At 46.1% G+C, this 21,191-nt stretch overlaps 2 long non-coding RNA genes across 2 annotated transcripts; one reads left to right on the plus strand and one right to left on the minus strand.

Moving 5' to 3' along the window:
* Nucleotides 1–11,628: 11,628 nt before the first annotated feature.
* Nucleotides 11,629–14,274, plus strand: LOC138242021 (uncharacterized). Its single transcript, XR_011191296.1, has 4 exons — nt 11,629–11,729; nt 12,023–12,090; nt 13,196–13,297; nt 14,173–14,274. It is a non-coding gene; the product is annotated as an uncharacterized lncRNA (long non-coding RNA).
* Nucleotides 14,275–15,125: 851 nt separating this feature from the next.
* On the minus strand, nt 15,126–18,131 carry LOC138241979 (uncharacterized). Its single transcript, XR_011191246.1, has 2 exons — nt 18,021–18,131; nt 15,126–15,641 (listed from the first exon to the last, which is right to left on the minus strand). It is a non-coding gene; the product is annotated as an uncharacterized lncRNA (long non-coding RNA).
* Between the last annotated feature and the right edge of the window lie 3,060 nt (nt 18,132–21,191).

Raw genomic sequence — 21,191 nt, forward strand, 5'->3', positions numbered from 1 at the left:
CGCATTTGAATAATTCAAAATACACACGAGGGAACGTCTCCAAACCATGTCTAAGTATCACAACATGAAAGCTGTGCGTACCTTATCTTTATTTGACTGTATAATGTACTCCAGTGATCTGTAACGTAGTCTTGCGTGCATCGTAAAGGATCCGGATTTCCGGCTACGGAAAACCCGGAGTGGATCAGCCTTTCCACCGGACCCGGACTTCCGGCTACGGAAAACCCGGAGTGGATCGGCCTTTCCACCGGACCCGGACTTCCGGCTACGGAAAACCCGGAGTGGATCGGCCTTCCACCGGATCCGGACTTCCGGCTACGGAAAACCCGGAGTGGATCGGCCTTCCACCGGATCCGGACTTCCGGCTACGGAAAACCCGGAGTGGATCGGCCTCCCACTGGATCCGGATTTCCGGCTACGGAAAACCCGGAGTGGATCAGCCTTTCCACCGGACCCGGACTTCCGGCTACGGAAAACCCGGAGTGGATCGGCCTTTCCACCGGACCCGGACTTCCGGCTACGGAAAACCCGGAGTGGATCGGCCTTCCACCGGATCCGGACTTCCGGCTACGGAAAACCCGGAGTGGATCGGCCTTCCACCGGATCCGGACTTCCGGCTACGGAAAACCCGGAGTGGATCGGCCTTCCACTGGATCCGGACTGCCGGCTACGGAAAACCCGGAGTGGATCGGCCTTCCACTGGATCCGGACTGCCGGCTACGGAAAACCCGGAGTGGATCGGCCTTCCACTGGATCCGGACTGCCGGCTAAGGAAAACCCGGAGTGGATCGGCCTTCCACTGGATCCGGACTGTGAGCAGCTTTTGTCCAATCGGCGCTGAGATTTCAGCAGGAGGCGGGAGACAGGCTCTTGTCCAGTCACACAGCTTCAGTCCCGGGACTTTTCCGAATTCCGGCGGGCGGTGACACTTCCGAGAAATGTCCACTGGGTGGCGACAGAGATACACGGAGCTGAGTCTCAAAGCGCTATCGGAAAGACTTGAAATCGGAAATACATTTGTTACGTTTTAATCCCATTGAAAAGGAAGATGAAAATATCGTTTGTATTTTAAAACATTATTATACTTGCGCAACATAATTATTAAGGGAATGGTGTGAGAGGAGACCGTGTTTGAACAGTTTAAGACGGATGTAAAGACATTTTATTTCAGAATGTCTTTCTGAAATGTGTCTGTTTCTGTGTTGTAAGAACGTTGAAGCATGGACGGGCCTTATCTGCATTTACCTTGTTGAATCTTTTTTTCCATAAAATGTACATGTATTATTGCATGTACCCTGACAATACGACTGGTACGTTACGTTTTCTTGTAGTTTTTGGTCTCATAAAAAATACAAAAGTATGAGTCGATGACGTCAAAATGGTGTCGCCCACAGGGCTTATGGGTAATGTAGTCTCTGTAGTTCACTGGGCTGCCCTGCCCATGTGTTTCGCTGATTTCATTGAACATTAGAATGAATTATATTGATACAATTTCAGCGTATTTATCGTGTCTTGTATTTCTTTGTCTCTCTTATGTGTTCCCTTGTGTGTATGTTTTCTTGTATTTCACTTGTCTGCGGCGCTGGTTAATCGACCCGGCACATAAAGCAAACCCACTGTCCTCGTGTTTCTTAGCTCCCGTCGTGTTTGCAAACTTTTCTCCTGTGTTTATTTTACTTTGTCAATAAAACGTGGTTGCCGGGGAAACGGTGCTGCAGAAGTTGTTGCGAGCTGACCTCTAGGAGGTAAACAGTCGGCTTTTGTAATCTAATCAGCGAGCAAAGCAGAAACGTTAGTCTAAAAAGCGCTGGCTGGAGTATTTTGTGGACATTATGCAGAAGAAAAGGAAGAAACGGTGAGTCGCAGGCTGTCGGTAAATATCAGCGCTGGACACCAGCCTCACACCGCTGGGCTCACTGCACCATGAGCGAGTCCGTCGGCGCCTCCTCCTGCTGGGGTGTGTTGCTGCAGGAGTGAGGAGTCTCCGGTCCCCGGTCGCGTCATGATCTGCAAGTGGAGGTGAGAGACGGCGGCGCAGTGGGTGGCAGCGCTGGGAGCCTGGATTTAGTTCCTGGGGTGCTGTGTGTGTGGAGTTTGCATGCTCGGCTCATGTTCTCGTGGCTCCAGTTTTCTGGGGTGCTGTGTGTGTGGAGTTTGCATGCTCTGCTCATGTTCTCGTGGCTCCAGTTTTCTGGGGTGCTGTGTGTGTGGAGTTTGCATGCTCTCCTTATGTTCTCGTGGGTCTAGTTCCTGGGGTGCAAAATTCTGTTTATTTCACAAGACGGACCCGGGCAGCAGCATGTGTCTGCAGCGCTCATCCTGCCTGCATGTTTGCAAACTTTTCTCCTGTGTTTATTTTACTTTGTTAAATAAAACGTGGTTGCTGGGGAAACGGTGCTGCAGAAGTTGTTTCGATCTGACCTCCGGGAGGGAGACAGCTGGCAAAGCCGAAACTTCTAATGTCTAAAAGGCGCTGGCTGGAGTATTTTGTGGACATTTCGCAGAAGAAAACTAAGGAGTCTCCGGTCGGGTCCTGATCTGCATGTGGAAGTGAAAGGCTGAGAGACGGCGCACATGCTCTGCACATGTTCTCATGTGTCTGGTTTCCTGGAGTGCAGTCTGTGTGGAGTTTGCATGCTCTGCTCATGTTCTCAAGGGTTTCCTGCCGCTTCTGCAGTCCAGTGTTGGTGAGTCTGTTGGGTTGATTGTGTTGTGGTGTGAGTGTGCCCTAAAGGGGTTTTAATAGTATGGGGTTTGTGTGTTCACTTGTATGCAGACCACTGGAGAGACCGGTTGTTTTTTGCCAGGCAGACTAATGGCTGCATATTCAATTCCAGCTACTGATGTTGCCAAACCAGCAAGTGGGACAGTGTTTGAAAACCCTTTCAATGAAAGGTTTGTAGAACAGTGTTGCTATTGTTCTGTTTAATTCGAGGTCACCAAGCTTATAAATGGTCTCACAACGTTTGTCTCTTTTCAGGTTTCTCCGACCCGGAGAGTGAACAAAGAAGTGATAAGGGCCCATAACACCTAAGCTCGGCACTCTCACACTCTTCAGCCACATGAGCTTCCTCCTGGTAAAATACTGGGCAAGCCCCTTTCTGACAGGGACAGTGGAAAACCCCCTGAGGGAGATGGGCTGAGGGGAGGAATAAAACCATCTGAGCCGGAACGGAGCACGCTCCCGATTCCCACCAGACCCGGGAGACGACACAGGCAGCACAAGGGAAGCTGCGGAGCGCGAGTTCGCGGAGGCAAAGACCGATTGACGACCACGGGAGACAGTGGCATCGGAACAGAGGTACTGTACAGAGACTTTTAATACCTGAAGGCAAGGAGCGAGAAACCGGCCCGGCTAGCCGCTCCAAACTGAGGGGAATGGAATACAGTTCGCGGGAGGATTTCTAGTGGAACCTGAACGGAGTCTGGGGAAATGGGACCGGCCTCTCGTTCACTGGGGCCATCAAAGACTTTACTTACAGGTACGAAGAAGAATCGTTCGAGTGGCCACTCTTCGGTACTTGACAGAAAAGACTGCCGTCCCTCTGGATTCATTATGACCCTTGGAAGGACCTTTTGTTGCTGCTGTTTTCGTTGTGTCTTTGGCTGATGGTGAATGTGGATAGAAAATAAAAAGGTCACTTATACGATACACATGCTTGTCGCTGGTCTGTGTGGGCATTGGTGGATCTGGGAGATCAACAGAACCTGTTGCATTGCTAGGTGCCGTAGTCATATATGAGGCAGGAAATAATTGTTGTTTGAGGGGTCACCTCACTCTGACACGAACGTGTTGGGAAGACGCGCCAGTTCTGATGTTAGTGCGACGGGTCTGTAGGCATTAAGGCAGGTTCTTGTGTCCTTTTTTGGAACAGGAACAATAACAGAAGATTTGAAGCAGTCTGGCACTGTGCACTGGGACAATGATTGCTTAAAAACGTCTGTAAAGATTGGAGCGAGTTGGCCAGCACAGGGCTGTAGTGTGGCTGGAGATACACAGTCAGGTCCTGCTGCCTTTTTACAGTTTTGCTTTTTGAATAGCCTTAACACATCCTGTTCTTTGCTTCACAGGGCATTCTCAAGACTTGTTAACGGCGTCAAGTCTTCGTGAGAGATTGAGTGTGAGTGGGTGTGGCACTCCAGTTGAGTGGGGGACAATAGCTCATCCCCAGGATGTGAATTATTTGGACGAGTTGCGAGACTGCCATGGACAAGGTCGTTGGAGATCCTTTGTGTTTCAGACCTGCTGTAAAATGTGTTATCTGGTAGAGAGTGATCAAGATGTATCTGAGGGGATTTTCTTTTGTAATTGGTAACAGTTTGGAGACCTTTCCAGACAGATGAACAGTCTTTGTTAGCAAACAGTTGTTCCAGCTGTGGACAGGAGGGGAAACAAAAGGTAGAGAACACTATTTTTAGAGAAATGGCCCTAAAGGAACAAAGCATAGTGTAGGATGCCACTAGCTTAAGTCTTAACAGCACTGCATGAGAGGAGACTCCAGTGTCTATTTGGTCCGAGGGATCCTCAGAAAGGTCAAAAGGTTGCAAACAGATAGGAGACTGGTTACATGCCTGAAGCTTAGCTAGAGGAACATAACAGTGCTGGAATTCTGAGAGGGGAGGTTATCAGAGCCTAATGTTATTGTGAAAAATGGCAACTAGGTATAGACGATCTGCTGAATAATAATAATAATAATAATAATAATAATAATTGCTTACACTTATATAGCGCTTTTCTGGACACTCCACTCAAAGCACTTTACAGGTAATGGGGACTCCCCTCCACCACCACCAATGTGCAGCATCCACCTGGATGATGCGACGGCAGCCATAGTGCGCCAGAACGCTCACCACACATCAGCTATCAGTGGGGAGGAGAGCAGAATAATGTAGCCAATTCATAGAAGGGGATTATTAGGAGGCCATGATTGGTAAGGGCCAATTGGAAATTTGGCCAGGATGCCGGGGTTACACCCCTACTCTTTTCGAGAAGCACCCTGGGATTTTTAATGACCACAGAGAGTCAGGACCTCGGTTTTACGTCTCATCCGAAGGACAGCGCCTGTTTACAGTATAGTGTCCCCATCACTATACTGGGGCATTAGGACCCACATGGACCGTAGGGTGAGCGCCCCCTGCTGGCCCCACTAACACCTCTTCCAGCAGCAACCTTAGTTTTTCCCAGGAGGTCTCCCATCCAGGTACTGACCAGGCTCACACCTGCTTAGCTTCAGTGGGTTGCCAGTTGTGAGTTGCAGGGTGATATGGCTGCTGACTGTCTGTCGTGTGAATTGTTAAGGGTTTCATGTATTTGTGTGTCCAAGTAGTCCGGACTGCTGTGCTATGTGTTGTTTGTCTTTTGAATTTTCTGTTTTACACCTATTGTATCCATAGTGGTATGGGCCAAATCCAATTTAAAGGGTGTTGTGAGCACTGGGGTTTGTTGGGAGTGGTGAGCTAGGAGTCTGGAAATGAGAGCAAGGTGCGAGTGGATATGATAAAAAGATTGTTCCTTTATTTTGTTTCTGATACCTGGTGAAGAGACGCAGTGAGTGTTTGAGTGGCCAGCTGCGTCAACTTCAATAAAACTGGCCTTTTGGTTTGTTTGAGTGCTGACTTGCTATGGTGTATTTTTTCTCTCTGTGAACAACAGGTCCTACGGCCAACACTACCCACACAGGAGGTGTGTGCGTGACAGCTCCTCACCTGAAGCAGGAGTCCAAGTGTGCACAGATTTCTTGTTGGGGTTTGTTGTTTGAAGTTTCTGTTTGTATGTAGGAAGCAATTGTGCCATCGCGTGGTCCGAGTTATAGCACGGGACGAGAGCTCCCGAAGTGCGCCTGCCTCCTGCCCGATTCGACGTCTAAAATCATCACAGAACGAGAGGAGCCAACAGGAATGCAAGTCTCTTCTGGTGAGGAGCCTCCGACACAGCCCCCAGTACTGGGTGTGCAGAAAGAATCCTGTTCTACAGTTGTGGTGCGAAATGGCCTCCAGTCCTTGTCAAATGCTGGGTTTCTCTGGACTGCAGTCCCCTCCGCATTTGGATGATTGTGATTGGTGTTGCTGTAGCTGTGCTGTCCTGAGACTGACTGGTGTCAAGACCAGCTGTACTCTGGGATCAGCAGGGCCTAGTGGTGGTATGAATTGTGGCCTCTGTTTCTCAGGTGTAACAAGTGTTTGATCACTCTGTTCTGTATGTGTCACGGACGTCCAAAGGGACTAACCGTAGGGAGCAGGAGAGCGGAAAAAGACCCATATGCGTAGCGGCGAGACGGGAAAAAGGCCCGGGCTCATTAGTGCAAAGAGTTCAGGAATGCCGTATAGAAACCTGTGCCCTCAGGGAGCGGACGTGGGGCGCCCTGGTGCTAGGCAGGTCTCAGGACATCCGAACAACAATGCTGAGCGAGGACAGAGTGCAAGACCCGGAAATATATAGCCCAAGGGAAAGAGAGGGACAGGAAGGACAGCAGACCGGAAACTAGGGACAGGACAGAGAAGGAGCGCCCTCTGGCTGCAGAGGGCGTGACAGTATGTTTATCAATAGTGGGTACTGGCCTAATTCAGCCCTGCACTCGCTGTTAGCTGTTTTTCTCTGCGCAAGGCGGATGTTTCTACAGATTGATTAGAGTTTCTACAGAGTGTACTCCTGGTCTGTGAGGGGACCCCACACTTCACTGCCGTATAGGGCAATGGGTTGGATTACACTTTCAGATATTTGGAGAGAAATTCTTGTTGGTGGGTTGACATTGAAGAGCTTATTGCGTAGAAAGCCCTGAGTGCCTTCTCCCTCAGTTCCTTTAGTGCCAGGTCAAAACTCCCAGAAGAGCTGATGGTGAGACCGAGATATGTGTAGCTGGATGTGTGCTCCAATGTGTTGTTGTTCAGTGTGAATTTGTACCTGTTTCCCTGAGGTCTGGCTTTCTCCTGGAAAACCATAACTCTGGTCTTGTCCAGATTGACTGGCAGTGCCCAGGTGTGACAGTCCTGCTCCAGCAATGCCAGGCTCTGCTGTTCTGGGTCCAGATGGGCTGGCAGTGCCCAGGTGTGAATGTGATGGGATGTGTGGCGGTTTGGTAGGAAGCCAGTCTGACTCTAATGCAGGACATTGTGCTCAGTAAGGAGGGCCGGTTATCAGATATTCAAGTTACGACAGAGTTCCTTCCCCAGGTTACTGTTCACACTGAAGCTCCGGTACCTGTTGGGGTCGAGTCTGTCTCCATTCTTACAGACGGGCGTGATCAGTCCTTGATTCCAGGCCTCAGGGAAACAGCCGGCCGTCAGGACGAGGTTGGGGAGTTTGAGCAGGCTTTGCTGCAGGTCTGAGCTGCAGTTGGATCAAGCGTTGTTGACTGTGTCATGGCTACAGGCCTTTTGTGGTCTGAGAGTTGTCTGTTTGTGTATGTGCTTATCTTCTTTAGGGTGTGCATGTAGTGTCTAACCATCTCACAGTATCTGAGGCGCAGTTCAGAGTGGTGTGGTGTTGTTTTAGTTCTGGTAGTTCTCTTCAGTTGTTTCTGCACTCTGTATCAAACCATTTGATATTGTTTCTGAGTGTGTTTCATATGAATGTAGTCATTTTGATTTTAAGGCTAGTTTCTCAAAAACATGGTTTATAAATGTATGCCCGATTTGTTGGTTTGATTCAGAGCGTTTTGAAATGTAAGGGATCAAGTAATGGGTTTATTTGCTGCTGAAAAGAGAAGAAAGAAAAAAAAAGAAATGAGACAATTAGCTTGTAATGAGTTTATAACAACAGTAATTAGATTCCTGCAAGCACTCTTTTCATTGTCCAACAACTGAAAGCTTTTAGGTATAAAGGAAGGGTCCTCTAATATTTGATGTGTGAGATTGTCGTTCTATTGGAGATGTTAGTGAGTCTGAGGATTCGTGTTAATATGACAATACTGCTACTACTATTAATAATACAGCATGGCAAGACTTCTTTCAGTCATTTCCCACCCCTCCACCTCAGTGTATCACACATGTTAAACTTCCATCTCGGGTTCCAGATCAGACATGAGCAATCCTATATTACAAATACTTAGCACCAGGCAATTTAACCAGACAATAATTTAAGCAATTATTCATTCAAGAGAAGCAGCAGGACGAGTAAAGTGCCCCTCTGATGGCCGGTCAGTGGAATTAAACTGGAAAATTTCTTAGAAATGATTATTCTTACAATGATGTGCCAATGGCGCCGCTTGGTGGTCATTCAGCAAAATTTCACCGAAAGTTTTTTTTAATTAAAATACCGTTAGTAATGTTCGTATTAATAAGTTATTTTAATTTTAAAAATATTTAAGCATTTTCAACAGCAAAGAATACATTGCATTGCAAACAAGAGTAATGAATGAATGTATGTACATGGATACAAAATACAAAATAAATACAATAAACCAAAAATTAAAATGACGTTCAAAAGGCGCGAGTCGATGACGTCAGAAGGAAGTCGCCCACGGGGCGTATGGGTAATGTAGTTTCTGTAGTTCTCTGGCCCGCACTGCCCACGTGTTTCGGTGATTTGATTGAACATCAGAATTAATTATATTGTACCATTTCAGCGTGTTTGTCGTGTCATGGATTTCTATGACTGTCTTATGGGTTCTCTTGTGTGTCATGTTTATTTTAGTGGGTGGCAGTGCTGGGGCCCTGAACTGTAATCATTCGTGTTTAGTATTTGTTACTGTGACCCTCCTGGGAGGAGGGGACCTTTGTAAGATTCCTGTCCTGGCAAGCAGCAGGTGAGAGTTTGCTGTCCAATTACACCTCCGCTACCTCATTTCACCTCTTTCACCAGCCTGTAAAGGGGGTTGTGATAGTATGGGGTCTTTCTCTTTAACAACCTCAAACCGCAGGAAAGAAATGCTTCATTTATAAGATTGAAATATAACCAGAAAGTATAAAAATAGCTATTTGTGTGTATCATGTCAGAAATATTTGTTTTTATTTTAAAAGAATTTAGAAGAGAAATATGATTAATAAGGCAGTAGAATCCATTTAAACTGTCATTTTCCTGTTTAGGTTGGAAAGTTTAATTTGATCAAGTCCACTTGAGTGCCTAAGCAACTGTTTGGGTAGTTTGGCTGGTGTGGTGGTGCTCTCCAAATACCTGATCCAAACGGACAGAGAGACAAAGTGAGAAAGAAAAGGTGTTAATAACAGACATATCATATGCAGAATACAGTAATGTGCTGTTCAGCACAGTGACCTAGAGTGAAGATGGAAATCAGTCATTCTAGTGCTCTCAATGGTTTTCCATTACAAACGGACCAGGGCTTCCTGAGACACAGGCAGTTGGAGTTATATAGAGTTGGAGGTTGTTTTCACGGCACCAGCCGACTAAAGCAGAGACCTCCTTCCACTCCAGAATTTTTTTTTTATTTGGGTGGGATCATCTGGAGTCTTGATTCCTTTCACGGAGTCAGCAGTAGATACACAGCTGTTAGCATAGGAGGAGTACAGAAGAGGTGACAGCAGTGCTGGGGACCCTCTGGCACAACCAGAGGTGTGAAATTGAAATTGTTTGGAAGGAATGGGAAGCTAAAGGCAGAGTCACAATCTCTGATTCATGTAATCAAAACAGTTCGTTCTTTCCTCGGGCAGCTTCGTTAGAACATTTTAAATAGATGTAAAAGTGTATTTACAGGCTATATCAGCCCTTATCTTTATTTACCTGGTTTAATCTTTTTTTCAGAAGTGTAAATATATTATACTATGTACCCCTGATGGAATTATTGATGTGCTATAAATATACTCTTGTTTGTATTGTATCTATTTTTATTGCTACAATAAAAAGTTAAAAAGAACTGCACTTTCGGGAAATGTCCACCGGGCGGCGACAGAGATACACGAGTCTATGGCGGCGAGTCCAATAGCGCCTCCGTACAGATCCTCGTTGTGCAGAGATTGAAAATCAATACAGATGATAACTGTGACGTTTGTGACAGCAACTCTGAAAGATAACGTAAAGAAGGAAACTAATATTGACATTACTTTTAAAGAAGTTAAATAATACTACATTTTAAAGCTATTGAAAGTAATATGAAAATATCGTTTGTATTTAAAAAAATATGATACTTCCACGATATAATAATTAACGAAATGCTGTGAGAGGAGACCCATGTTTAAACACTTTAAAACGGATGTAAATGCGTCTGTACAGACAATTTGAAACATGTACGGACCTCATCTGCTTTTGTTTACTATTAAACAAGATTACTTGTTTAATCTTTTTCCATAACATGTACATGTTTTATCGTATGTACCCCTGACTATACTCTGTGTTATATGTATTCTTGTTTTTATGGCATGTATTGTTGTTATAATTAAAAATAAAAAGACGCGACTCGATTACGTCAAAAGGAAGTCGCCACAGGGCTTGTGGGAAATGTAGTCTCTATAGTGCTCTGGACTGCGCTCCACACGTGTTCCGCAGATTTGATTGAGCATCAGAATTAATTATACAATGTCAGTGTATTTACCGTGTCGCGGATTTCTATGTCTGTCTTACAAGACGGACTCGGCAGGAGCTGTTTCTTGCTCTCCGGAGTGAAGCTGCTCTGGGAAGAGACGAGCAAATCTTTAGACTCTTTGTAAATGAGACATCATCATGACAGCTGTGCCGACCTGCTCTTTATTGACCTGTTGAACCTGTTTGTGTAAAGAGCAGGAGTCTCGTGTACCCCTGATTGTGTTATGTGTACTCTAGTGTGTTTGCAGCGCTCGTCCTGCCTGGTTTATCAACTCGACACAGAAACAAAACCCACTGCCGTCGTGTCTGTGGGTTTCTGAGCTCTCTTGTCTTGTTTGTCTCCTGTGTTTATTTTACTTTGTTAAATAAAACGTGGTTGCCGGGGCAACGGAGCTGCAGTAGTTGTTGCCGGAGCGGGTCTGACCTCCAGCAGGTCAACAGGCGGCTTTTTTAGTCTAATCTGCGAGAAAAACAGAAACTTAAGAAACCTGAGTCTAAAAAGCGCTGGCTGGAGTATTTTGTGGAAGAAACGGTGACTCGCAGGCTGTGGGACAGGACTATCAGGGACACATCAGCGCTGGACACCAGCCTCACACCGCTGGGCTCACTGCACCATGAGCGAGTCCGTCGGCGCCTCCTCCTGCTGGGGTGTGTTACTGCAGGAGTGAGGAGTCTCCGGTCTCCGGTCGCGTCCTGATCTGCAAGTGGAGGTGAGAGACGGCGGCGCAGTGGGTGGCAGCGCTGGGAGCCTGGATTTAGTTCCTGGGGTGCTGTCTGTGTGGAGTCTGCATGCTCTGCCCCTGTTCTCATGGGTCTGGTTTCCTGGGGTGCTGTCTGTGTGGAGTCTGCATGCTCTGCCCCTGTTCTCATGGGTCCTGTTCCTGGGGTGCTGTCTGTGTGGATACCTGGTGAAGAGACCCAGTGAGTGTTTGTGTGGCCAGCTGCGTCAACTTCAATAAAACTGGCCTTTTGGTTTGTTTGAGTGCTGACTTGCTATGGTGTATTTTTTCTCTCTGTGAACAACACGTCCTACGGCCAACACTACCCACACAGGAGGTGTGTGCGTGACAGCTCCTCAGCTGCAGCAGGAGTCCAAGTGTGCACAGATTTCTTGTTGGGTTTTGTTGTTTGAAGTTTCTGTTTGTATGTAGGAAGCAATTGTGCCATCGCGTGGTCCGAGTTATAGCACGCGAGCAGAGCTCCCGAAGAGCGCCTGCCTCCTGCCCGATTCGACGGCTAAAATCATCACAGAACGGTGAGGAGCCTCTGACACAGCCCCCAGTACTGGGTGTGCAGAAAGAATCCTATTGTACAGTTTTGGTGTGAAATGGCCTCCAGTTCTTGTAACATGATGGGTTTCTCTGGACTGCAGTCCCAGTGCACTCCGCTTTGGATTTGCAGTGGTGTTTTCTACAATGGAAAACCCTTTGTTTGTACAGAATGGAAATGGCAGTCTGCATGTTTTAATAATCTAATGTGATCATGTACTACAGCTTAAACACTGAGCCAGGTGACGTTTGATTCTAAAAGATTTCTCTATCATTTCAGCGGCGCCTTGTCTGCGGCAGCCCGGCAGCTCCTCCTCCCTTCCAGCTGAGACTCTTCCCTCTCCAGAGGTGGGTTAGTGCTCTCAGGTCATCTTCTCTCACACAGCTGCGGGGCAGAAACGCTACTTCCACTGGGCAGAGAGCAGACGGGCAGTGGGAAGGGCAGCCCTGTGTTTGGGGATCAGGGCTGTCCCTGCTGAGGGAAGCTTTCAGAGCCAAAGCAACTGGCTGGGTTATGAACTTTATGGTGTGATCCAAATAAGACATACAAAGACAGAGAATGAGAAAGAAATAGTATTGCATGTATCTGATCAAAACAGTCTCTTTCAGACAAAACAAATATTGAACAAAAACTTAGTTGCAACACACTGCACTACACTTTTATCTAGGCTGACATTACTGATAGTTTGTGCTGTCTTCCTTTCAGTCTGCAGGGTGTGCATCTTTTTCCTCAGCTTCCTACACGAGGAATCAGTTTCTCCTGCCCTGGTTTCACTCCTTTATATCTCACAATCTTCTGCAGCTCCTGGAGGCTGACGACATGTTTGCTGTTTCTGAAAAATTGCTGACTGGCTCATCAGCACAATTGCTGATTCAAAATCCTTTACTCACATGTTGCCTTAGCCTCTGTATCACAGAGATGTGTGCTTTTCTGGGTTGGGTAGATCGATAGTGTGCTTTTGCTTAGTTGCTCTGCTCAATGCGTGGTCTTTTAACTCCGGCTGGGTACGAGCACCTCACTCTCCACACGGCTTTCCAAGGCTCTGTCATCGTGTGTGAGGATGTTGTGTAGCTCGTGAAACAGTTCCCCCATTTGAGCCCTGGATTTACTGGGTACTTGAATACCTGAATCTTGCCGTCAGTCCTGATCACCTTGTTTTTGTTCTGCAAGGACAAGGCACCTCCCCAGCACTGAACACAAACTGATACTGGCGGGTTGATTGTGTTGTGGTGTGAGTTTGTGTCTGTGGGGGTGAGGTGTCCCCTGCAGCGCGAACAAACATGCAGACTCCACACAGACAGCACCCCTGGAATCAAACCCAGGGCCCCGGTGCTATGAGGCAGCGATGCTAACCACTGTGCCGCAGTATTGCCCCCTTTGAAAATGTCTGACTTCCGTTTAATTTGAGGTCACAAGCTTATAAATGGTCTCACAACGTTTGTCTCATCTCAGGTTTCTCTGACCAGGCCCAAGGACCTGTAGTCACTGACAGCTTCTGCAGTCTGACGGTTCATTTCAGTAGGCTGGAGGGATGGCGCAATTATCCTCAAATCAGTGAGTATTGTTTTGCTCTTGTAACATGAAACATCAAAGAGAAGTCAACAGACCATTCCGTGAAACTGTTCAGACTGGCCCGTGGTGATTTTCTGGGTCCTTTAGTAAGCTGACCGGGACTGTGTCATTGACACACTTTGTGAGAAGCCAGTCTATGTGTTTGCTCTTGTGATCATTCGTGAACGAATGTAAGAGAGGGTGAAGATTCGGCCCTGGAGTGATCCAGTTTTCTATTTAACAACCTCAAACTGCAGGAGAGAAATGCTTCATTTCTAAGATGGAAATATAATCAGAAAGTATAATTAGCCATTTGTGTATATCATGTCAAAAAATGTTTTATATATAAAAAGAATTTAGTAGAGACATTTGCTTAATAAGGCAGTAGAATAAATGTTGTGATGCTGGTGTGATGTCTCTCTGATATAAATGGACAGAGAGACAAAGTGAGAAAGAAAATGTGTACATAACAGACATATATGCAGAATACAATACAGTGCTGTAAAGTACAGTACCCTAGAGTGAAGATGGAAATCATTCATTCTGGTGCAGAAGAAGTGAATCTGCTCTCAATGGTTTTCCTGTACAATTGGAACACGTTGTGAATTCTACATAATTCACAGGAAACAAAATAAACAACTCATTCACTCCCCTGCTGTCCGTGACCCAGAGCTCAGTAATCATTTCACTACTGAAGATCATGCAGTTTTTAATGCTTTTCATTTTAACATCCTACTTGTTAATATTTCCTCTTAGATGAGAATATTCTCTTCGGCGTGTCTTTACAACTCTTCTCTTATTGCTCCTCTTGTCAGTAACCCGGTGTGAAAGCTCTCTCTGTCGGAATCAATGTCTTACCTCTCCGTCTTGTGTTTCAGGTCTCCTCTGGCTGCTGACCCTGCCGTCAGGACAGAACACATCCCGCACTGACCACACTGCTGGGTTTACTGTACGTGACAATAAAGAGCTTGAGCAACACATCTAATGTGATCTCTGCACGCTTCCCGAGGAGGGTCCAGCAACGTTCTATATAGTGCACATCACCATCGGGATGAAAAACAAAAATCCCCAGTGGGAGTCCAGTCTTTCCCTGCTACGCAAATTGCTTTTCGTTAGGTGAGGTCGCAAGTTCTTATTGGAGAATGTTGTACAGTTTCTTAATGCAATAGGGCGAGTAAGACTGAAGTTCCCCCCGTGTTGGCCGATCAGTGGAACGAAACTGAAAAAAGCTCCTTGAAACTGTGATTCATACACTTATACACTGGCTCAGCATGGTGCTCACCTGCTGTCCTTGGGTGTCTGCTGAAATTTGATTTTTTTTCAGGAGCACTGTGACCCAGAGCTCAATAATCATTTCAGCTACTGAAGATCATTCAGTTTTTAATGCTTTTCATTTGAACATCCTACTTGTTAGTATTTCCTCTTAGGTGAGAGGTACTTTTCTGGTACTTTTCTGGGTCTTAGTTGAGTGAGCTTTATTAGAATAATTGAACAATACTTTCACCTCCACATAACACTCATAGATTTTTCAAGGGTTAAATATGGGAGCCACGTTTCTTACATGTTTCCTTTTGTAAGTTGATTCACAAAGCTTTCACCGCCTCCACTCCAGTGAATCACTTTGTTTAGCAAGTGATCAGGTGGAACAGTTTAATTTCTTCCTGCAAATAATGCCTTTTCCTTTTTCATCCCATTCAAGTCTCCGTCCTAGTTAGTCATTGTGATGTAGAACGGCAGTGGTCCAGTTGAAAGGTTCAAGGTTTCACTGTGTTTTAGAGTGCAGATAAAGAAGATAATAGGAGAGGAAACTGGAAAAGCCGTGACTCTGTCATTCCATTCAATTCAATTTATTTTCATATAGCGCCTTTCACAACAAGGTTGCCCCAAGGTGCTTAACAATGCAGGTAAATATACATTTTGTGAATACAGAACTGAAGACAATGGAGGAAAGGAACCAAAGACTCAGTAAGGAGAATAAAATCCTCTAGGGGTCCAAGGTCAACTGGCTGCCCAACCCCTTTGGGCATGCTAACATTATATCATTAAAAAAAAAGAAAGAAATGAATGCGGGTATTAATCCATCCATCCATCACGTTATCTGTATGTCAGTACCCCATGCAGGTCTCTGCAGACCAGCAGAATCCTCCCAAACGACAGCTGTATCCATGATGCCCCTCTTGGATCCATGGCACTGATGCAGCATTCAACTCACATGGTGCCCAGCCCATGACAGACAGTATTTCTCCTCTGCAGCATCCCTGCGAGGCAGGACAGGTGCCTGACCTCTGAGAGCCTTGTAAGTAAGTAGAAGGAGTTTGAAGTCCGCCCTGTACCTGAGAGGAAGCCACTGAAGAGAGAGAAGTATGGGGGTTATGTGGTCATTCTTTCTGCTCCAAGTAACAATTCTAGCTGCAGCATTCTGTAAGTATTCAAACTCTTTGCTGTGACAAATCTAACGTACTTTAGGCAGACAAAACGACCTTAAAAAGCCACATGATTTTTAAGTTGTCTGTCTGTGTGTAGTAACAGTGGTTCACATTATTTCAGAACGTATACTCCCGTCTCTGTAACTTTCCTCAGTCAGCTAGTGAACATTCTGTATTTACACCACGAATGCACTACTTTGTCTCGCGCGCGGTCACACTGGCCGTCCACAGGCACGGGCAGGAGCAGGGAACACGAGGCCGCTCTGTAGTGCCCGTGGCTCTCCAGCAGAGGGGAGCACTTTGCTCAACAGCCCTGAGCCAAAGGACCCAGTGATAAAGCTGAAAATCTGGCAAGTCCCCCAGTCTCCCTGGGGCGCTGAAGAGGATTTCATCTGATGCTGAGGTTCCTGTAACTCAACACAAAATTGAACACGGCGAGTTATGAGTTTGTGAAGAAGTGACAGCGGAACAATGTCAAACAGGAAGTTAACCTACAGGAAAGAATGATTTGAATCTCTGATATTCAAGCACGCAGTGTGACGTCCACTGTCTATTCAAATCTACTCTGCAAGTCTTACAATTCTTTTTCATACACTGTCTCCTGGTTATTGTTTTGTGAGTGCTTGAACTGTTTCTCAGTAGAAATAAGACCGATAACTCACTGCTTCAGGATGCACACTATCGTCGATGAAACCTGTGGTGTAAGCAAGCGAAAAGAGACAGATCCTTCTAAAACACAGAGGCCATCGGGAGGGCAGAAACACTCTGCAACAGGTAGGAGCTGTGGAGCCGTGATTCCCCCGAGCCAGAGCCCTCGTCCTCCCTCGACAGCGAACTGAGCTCCAGCGACTGGAGCAGCTACCTGCCGTCGTGGGACCTCCTGCAGATTGGGAACGGGTAAGGCAATTCGACACGAGCCCACTCCTCTTCCCACTGCTTACACCCCTATAACAAATAGTTTCAGGGTATTCAAGTACAGGATAAAGAGATGACAGGTGTTCCCGATTGGCTGAGGATACAACTCTCTCTCTGAGAAAGCACACAGAGGTGGACAAAGCAATTAAATGTGTTTACAAGTCATTTCCTCTGTTTCTGGTCTTTCTTTACATATCAGAAAAGTGAACTGGTGGCTGTTGGAAAGTGTCTGCTCCGTACGTAATATACATGTAAAAGATGTGATTAAATATCTTGGTATTAAGATTTTCAAAAAGGTGATTTTGTGATTTGATGTTCTCTACCTTAGTAAAATAAAAAAAAAACTTTATTCATGGTTGCTATTTGTCAAACACGGGCAGAAGGAGGCCTAAATGCTACAGGGTTTAGAGCATCTAATACCGATACCGACAGTATTATTTACAAAATTAAGCAAAGTAGGTGGTGTATGTTTCCCTAATTTAATCATTCAGGAACTAGGTATTGATGCTTTTAAGAAACTAACAGTAGCCCATCAGAAACTATGGAAGAATTTACAACCTTTATTAGACTACAAGGAAAACAATTTAGTTATACTTGTACTAATAAATACTTCAGATCCCTCTCGCAATCTCACAATATCTTGTCAAACTATTTTGGAGCACCTCTTTGGGGAAAGTGAGTGGAATCAAACATGACTATTGTCAAACAGATTTTGTATGAATAATAAGGTTAAGGCGTCAGTACAAAATTGTACATTGAATCGACCCGGTAAAGATACACAGTGTGCATAGATTTAAAAGTAATATAGATGATAATTGTCTATCTCAAAGCAGCCCAGAAACCTTACGTTTGATTTTGTTTTTTCTGTTGTTAAAACACTCTGAACAGATCGGTAAAATGGTGTAAAGAAGGCTTCTAATTCTGACATTTCCTGTAGACAAATTGATGTTATTTTACTGCTCAATACTGCTGAACCGAATCTAAAATATAATGTTTCATTGGCTTAATCATTATACTTGCTCGTTATTAGATGTAGAAATAGCCTAAAGATGAGAAATAATCGAAAATTGAATAATTAGACCGTATGTCGTAGTAGCAGAGTGTACTTCTCGCCTACTTGATGTGGTCGAGCAACTCCACAATCGCCATACAATCCGTCCGTTCTCATGCTCTGACTTTCAGGTTGGGCAGTGGAATGGATTCCAGGGCAAACTCGTTCTTGTTTGATTATCCGTGTGAAATCTCGCCCAATATAACAGGTAAGCTCATGCACTGAAATGATGCGCTTCCAAATTAAAGCGACACGCATTTGAATAATTCAAAATACACACGAGGGAACGTCTCCAAACCATGTCTAAGTATCACAACATGAAAGCTGTGCGTACCTTATCTTTATTTGACTGTATAATGTACTCCGGTGATCTGTAACGTAGTCTTGCGTGCATCGTAAAGGATCCGGACTTCCGGCTACGGAAAACCCGGAGTGGATCGGCCTTCCACCGGATCCGGACTTCCGGCTACGGAAAACCCGGAGTGGATCGGCCTTCCACCGGATCCGGACTGCCGGCTACGGAAAACCCGGAGTGGATCGGCCTTCTACTGGATCCGGACTGCCGGCTAAGGAAAACCCGGAGTGGATCGGCCTTCCACTGGATCCGGACTGTGAGCAGCTTTTGTCCAATCGGCGCTGAGATTTCAGCAGGAGGCGGGAGACGGGCTCTTGTCCAGTCACACAGCTTCAGTCCCGGGACTTTTCCGAATTCCGGCGGGCGGTGACACTTCCGAGAAATGTCCACTGGGTGGCGACAGAGATACACGGAGCTGAGTCTCAAAGCGCTATCGGAAAGACTTGAAATCGGAAATACATTTGTTACGTTTTAATCCCATTGAAAAGGAAGATGAAAATATCGTTTGTATTTTAAAACATTATTATACTTGCGCAACATAATTATTAAGGGAATGGTGTGAGAGGAGACCGTGTTTGAACAGTTTAAGACGGATGTAAAGACATTTTATTTCAGAATGTCTTTCTGAAATGTGTCTGTTTCTGTGTTGTAAGAACGTTGAAGCATGGACGGGCCTTATCTGCATTTACCTTGTTGAATCTTTTTTTCCATAAAATGTACATGTATTATTTCATGTACCCTGACAATACGACTGGTACGTTACGTTTTCTTGTAGTTTTTGGTCTCATAAAAAATACAAAAGTATGAGTCGATGACGTCAAAATGGTGTCGCCCACAGGGCTTATGGGTAATGTAGTCTCTGTAGTTCACTGGGCTGCCCTGCCCATGTGTTTCGCTGATTTCATTGAACATTAGAATGAATTATATTGATACAATTTCAGCGTATTTATCGTGTCTTGTATTTCTTTGTCTCTCTTATGTGTTCCCTTGTGTGTATGTTTTCTTGTATTTCACTTGTCTGCGGCGCTGGTTAATCGACCCGGCACATAAAGCAAACCCACTGTCCTCGTGTTTCTTAGCTCCCGTCTTGTTTGCAAACTTTTCTGCTGTGTTTATTTTACTTTGTCAATAAAACGTGGTTGCCGGGGAAACGGTGCTGCAGAAGTTGTTGCGAGCTGACCTCTAGGAGGTAAACAGTCGGCTTTTGTAATCTAATCAGCGAGCAAAGCAGAAACGTTAGTCTAAAAAGCGCTGGCTGGAGTATTTTGTGGACATTATGCAGAAGAAAAGGAAGAAACGGTGAGTCGCAGGCTGTCGGTAAATATCAGCGCTGGACACCAGCCTCACACCGCTGGGCTCACTGCACCATGAGCGAGTCCGTCGGCGCCTCCTCCTGCTGGGGTGTGTTGCTGCAGGAGTGAGGAGTCTCCGGTCCCCGGTCGCGTCATGATCTGCAAGTGGAGGTGAGAGACGGCGGCGCAGTGGGTGGCAGCGCTGGGAGCCTGGATTTAGTTCCTGGGGTGCTGTGTGTGTGGAGTTTGCATGCTCTGCTCATGTTCTCGTGGCTCCAGTTTTCTGGGGTGCTGTGTGTGTGGAGTTTGCATGCTCTGCTCATGTTCTCGTGGCTCCAGTTTTCTGGGGTGCTGTGTGTGTGGAGTTTGCATGCTCTCCTTATGTTCTCGTGGGTCTAGTTCCTGGGGTGCAAAATTCTGTTTATTTCACAAGACGGACCCGGGCAGCAGCATGTGTCTGCAGCGCTCATCCTGCCTGCATGTTTGCAAACTTTTCTCCTGTGTTTATTTTACTTTGTTAAATAAAACGTGGTTGCTGGGGAAACGGTGCTGCAGAAGTTGTTTCGATCTGACCTCCGGGAGGGAGACAGCTGGCAAAGCCGAAACTTCTAATGTCTAAAAGGCGCTGGCTGGAGTATTTTGTGGACATTTCGCAGAAGAAAACTAAGGAGTCTCCGGTCGGGTCCTGATCTGCATGTGGAAGTGAAAGGCTGAGAGACGGCGCACATGCTCTGCACATGTTCTCATGTGTCTGGTTTCCTGGAGTGCAGTCTGTGTGGAGTTTGCATGCTCTGCTCATGTTCTCAAGGGTTTCTTGCCGCTTCTGCAGTCCAGTGTTGGTGAGTCTGTTGGGTTGATTGTGTTGTGGTGTGAGTGTGCCCTAAAGGGGTTTTAATAGTATGGGGTTTGTGTGTTCACTTGTATGCAGACCACTGGAGAGACCGGTTGTTTTTTGCCAGGCAGACTAATGGCTGCATATTCAATTCCAGCTACTGATGTTGCCAAACCAGCAAGTGGGACAGTGTTTGAAAACCCTTTCAATGAAAGGTTTGTAGAACAGTGTTGCTATTGTTCTGTTTAATTCGAGGTCACCAAGCTTATAAATGGTCTCACAACGTTTGTCTCTTTTCAGGTTTCTCCGACCCGGAGAGTGAACAAAGAAGTGATAAGGGCCCATAACACCTAAGCTCGGCACTCTCACACTCTTCAGCCACATGAGCTTCCTCCTGGTAAAATACTGGGCAAGCCCCTTTCTGACAGGGACAGTGGAAAACCCCCTGAGGGAGATGGGCTGAGGGGAGGAATAAAACCATCTGAGCCGGAACGGAGCACGCTCCCGATTCCCACCAGACCCGGGAGACGACACAGGCAGCACAAGGGAAGCTGCGGAGCGCGAGTTCGCGGAGGCAAAGACCGATTGACGACCACGGGAGACAGTGGCATCGGAACAGAGGTACTGTACAGAGACTTTTAATACCTGAAGGCAAGGAGCGAGAAACCGGCCCGGCTAGCCGCTCCAAACTGAGGGGAATGGAATACAGTTCGCGGGAGGATTTCTAGTGGAACCTGAACGGAGTCTGGGGAAATGGGACCGGCCTCTCGTTCACTGGGGCCATCAAAGACTTTACTTACAGGTACGAAGAAGAATCGTTCGAGTGGCCACTCTTCGGTACTTGACAGAAAAGACTGCCGTCCCTCTGGATTCATTATGACCCTTGGAAGGACCTTTTGTTGCTGCTGTTTTCGTTGTGTCTTTGGCTGATGGTGAATGTGGATAGAAAATAAAAAGGTCACTTATACGATACACATGCTTGTCGCTGGTCTGTGTGGGCATTGGTGGATCTGGGAGATCAACAGA

Source organism: Lepisosteus oculatus, chromosome 12 (genome assembly GCF_040954835.1).
Source record: "Lepisosteus oculatus isolate fLepOcu1 chromosome 12, fLepOcu1.hap2, whole genome shotgun sequence".
Lineage (NCBI taxonomy): Eukaryota > Metazoa > Chordata > Actinopteri > Semionotiformes > Lepisosteidae > Lepisosteus > Lepisosteus oculatus.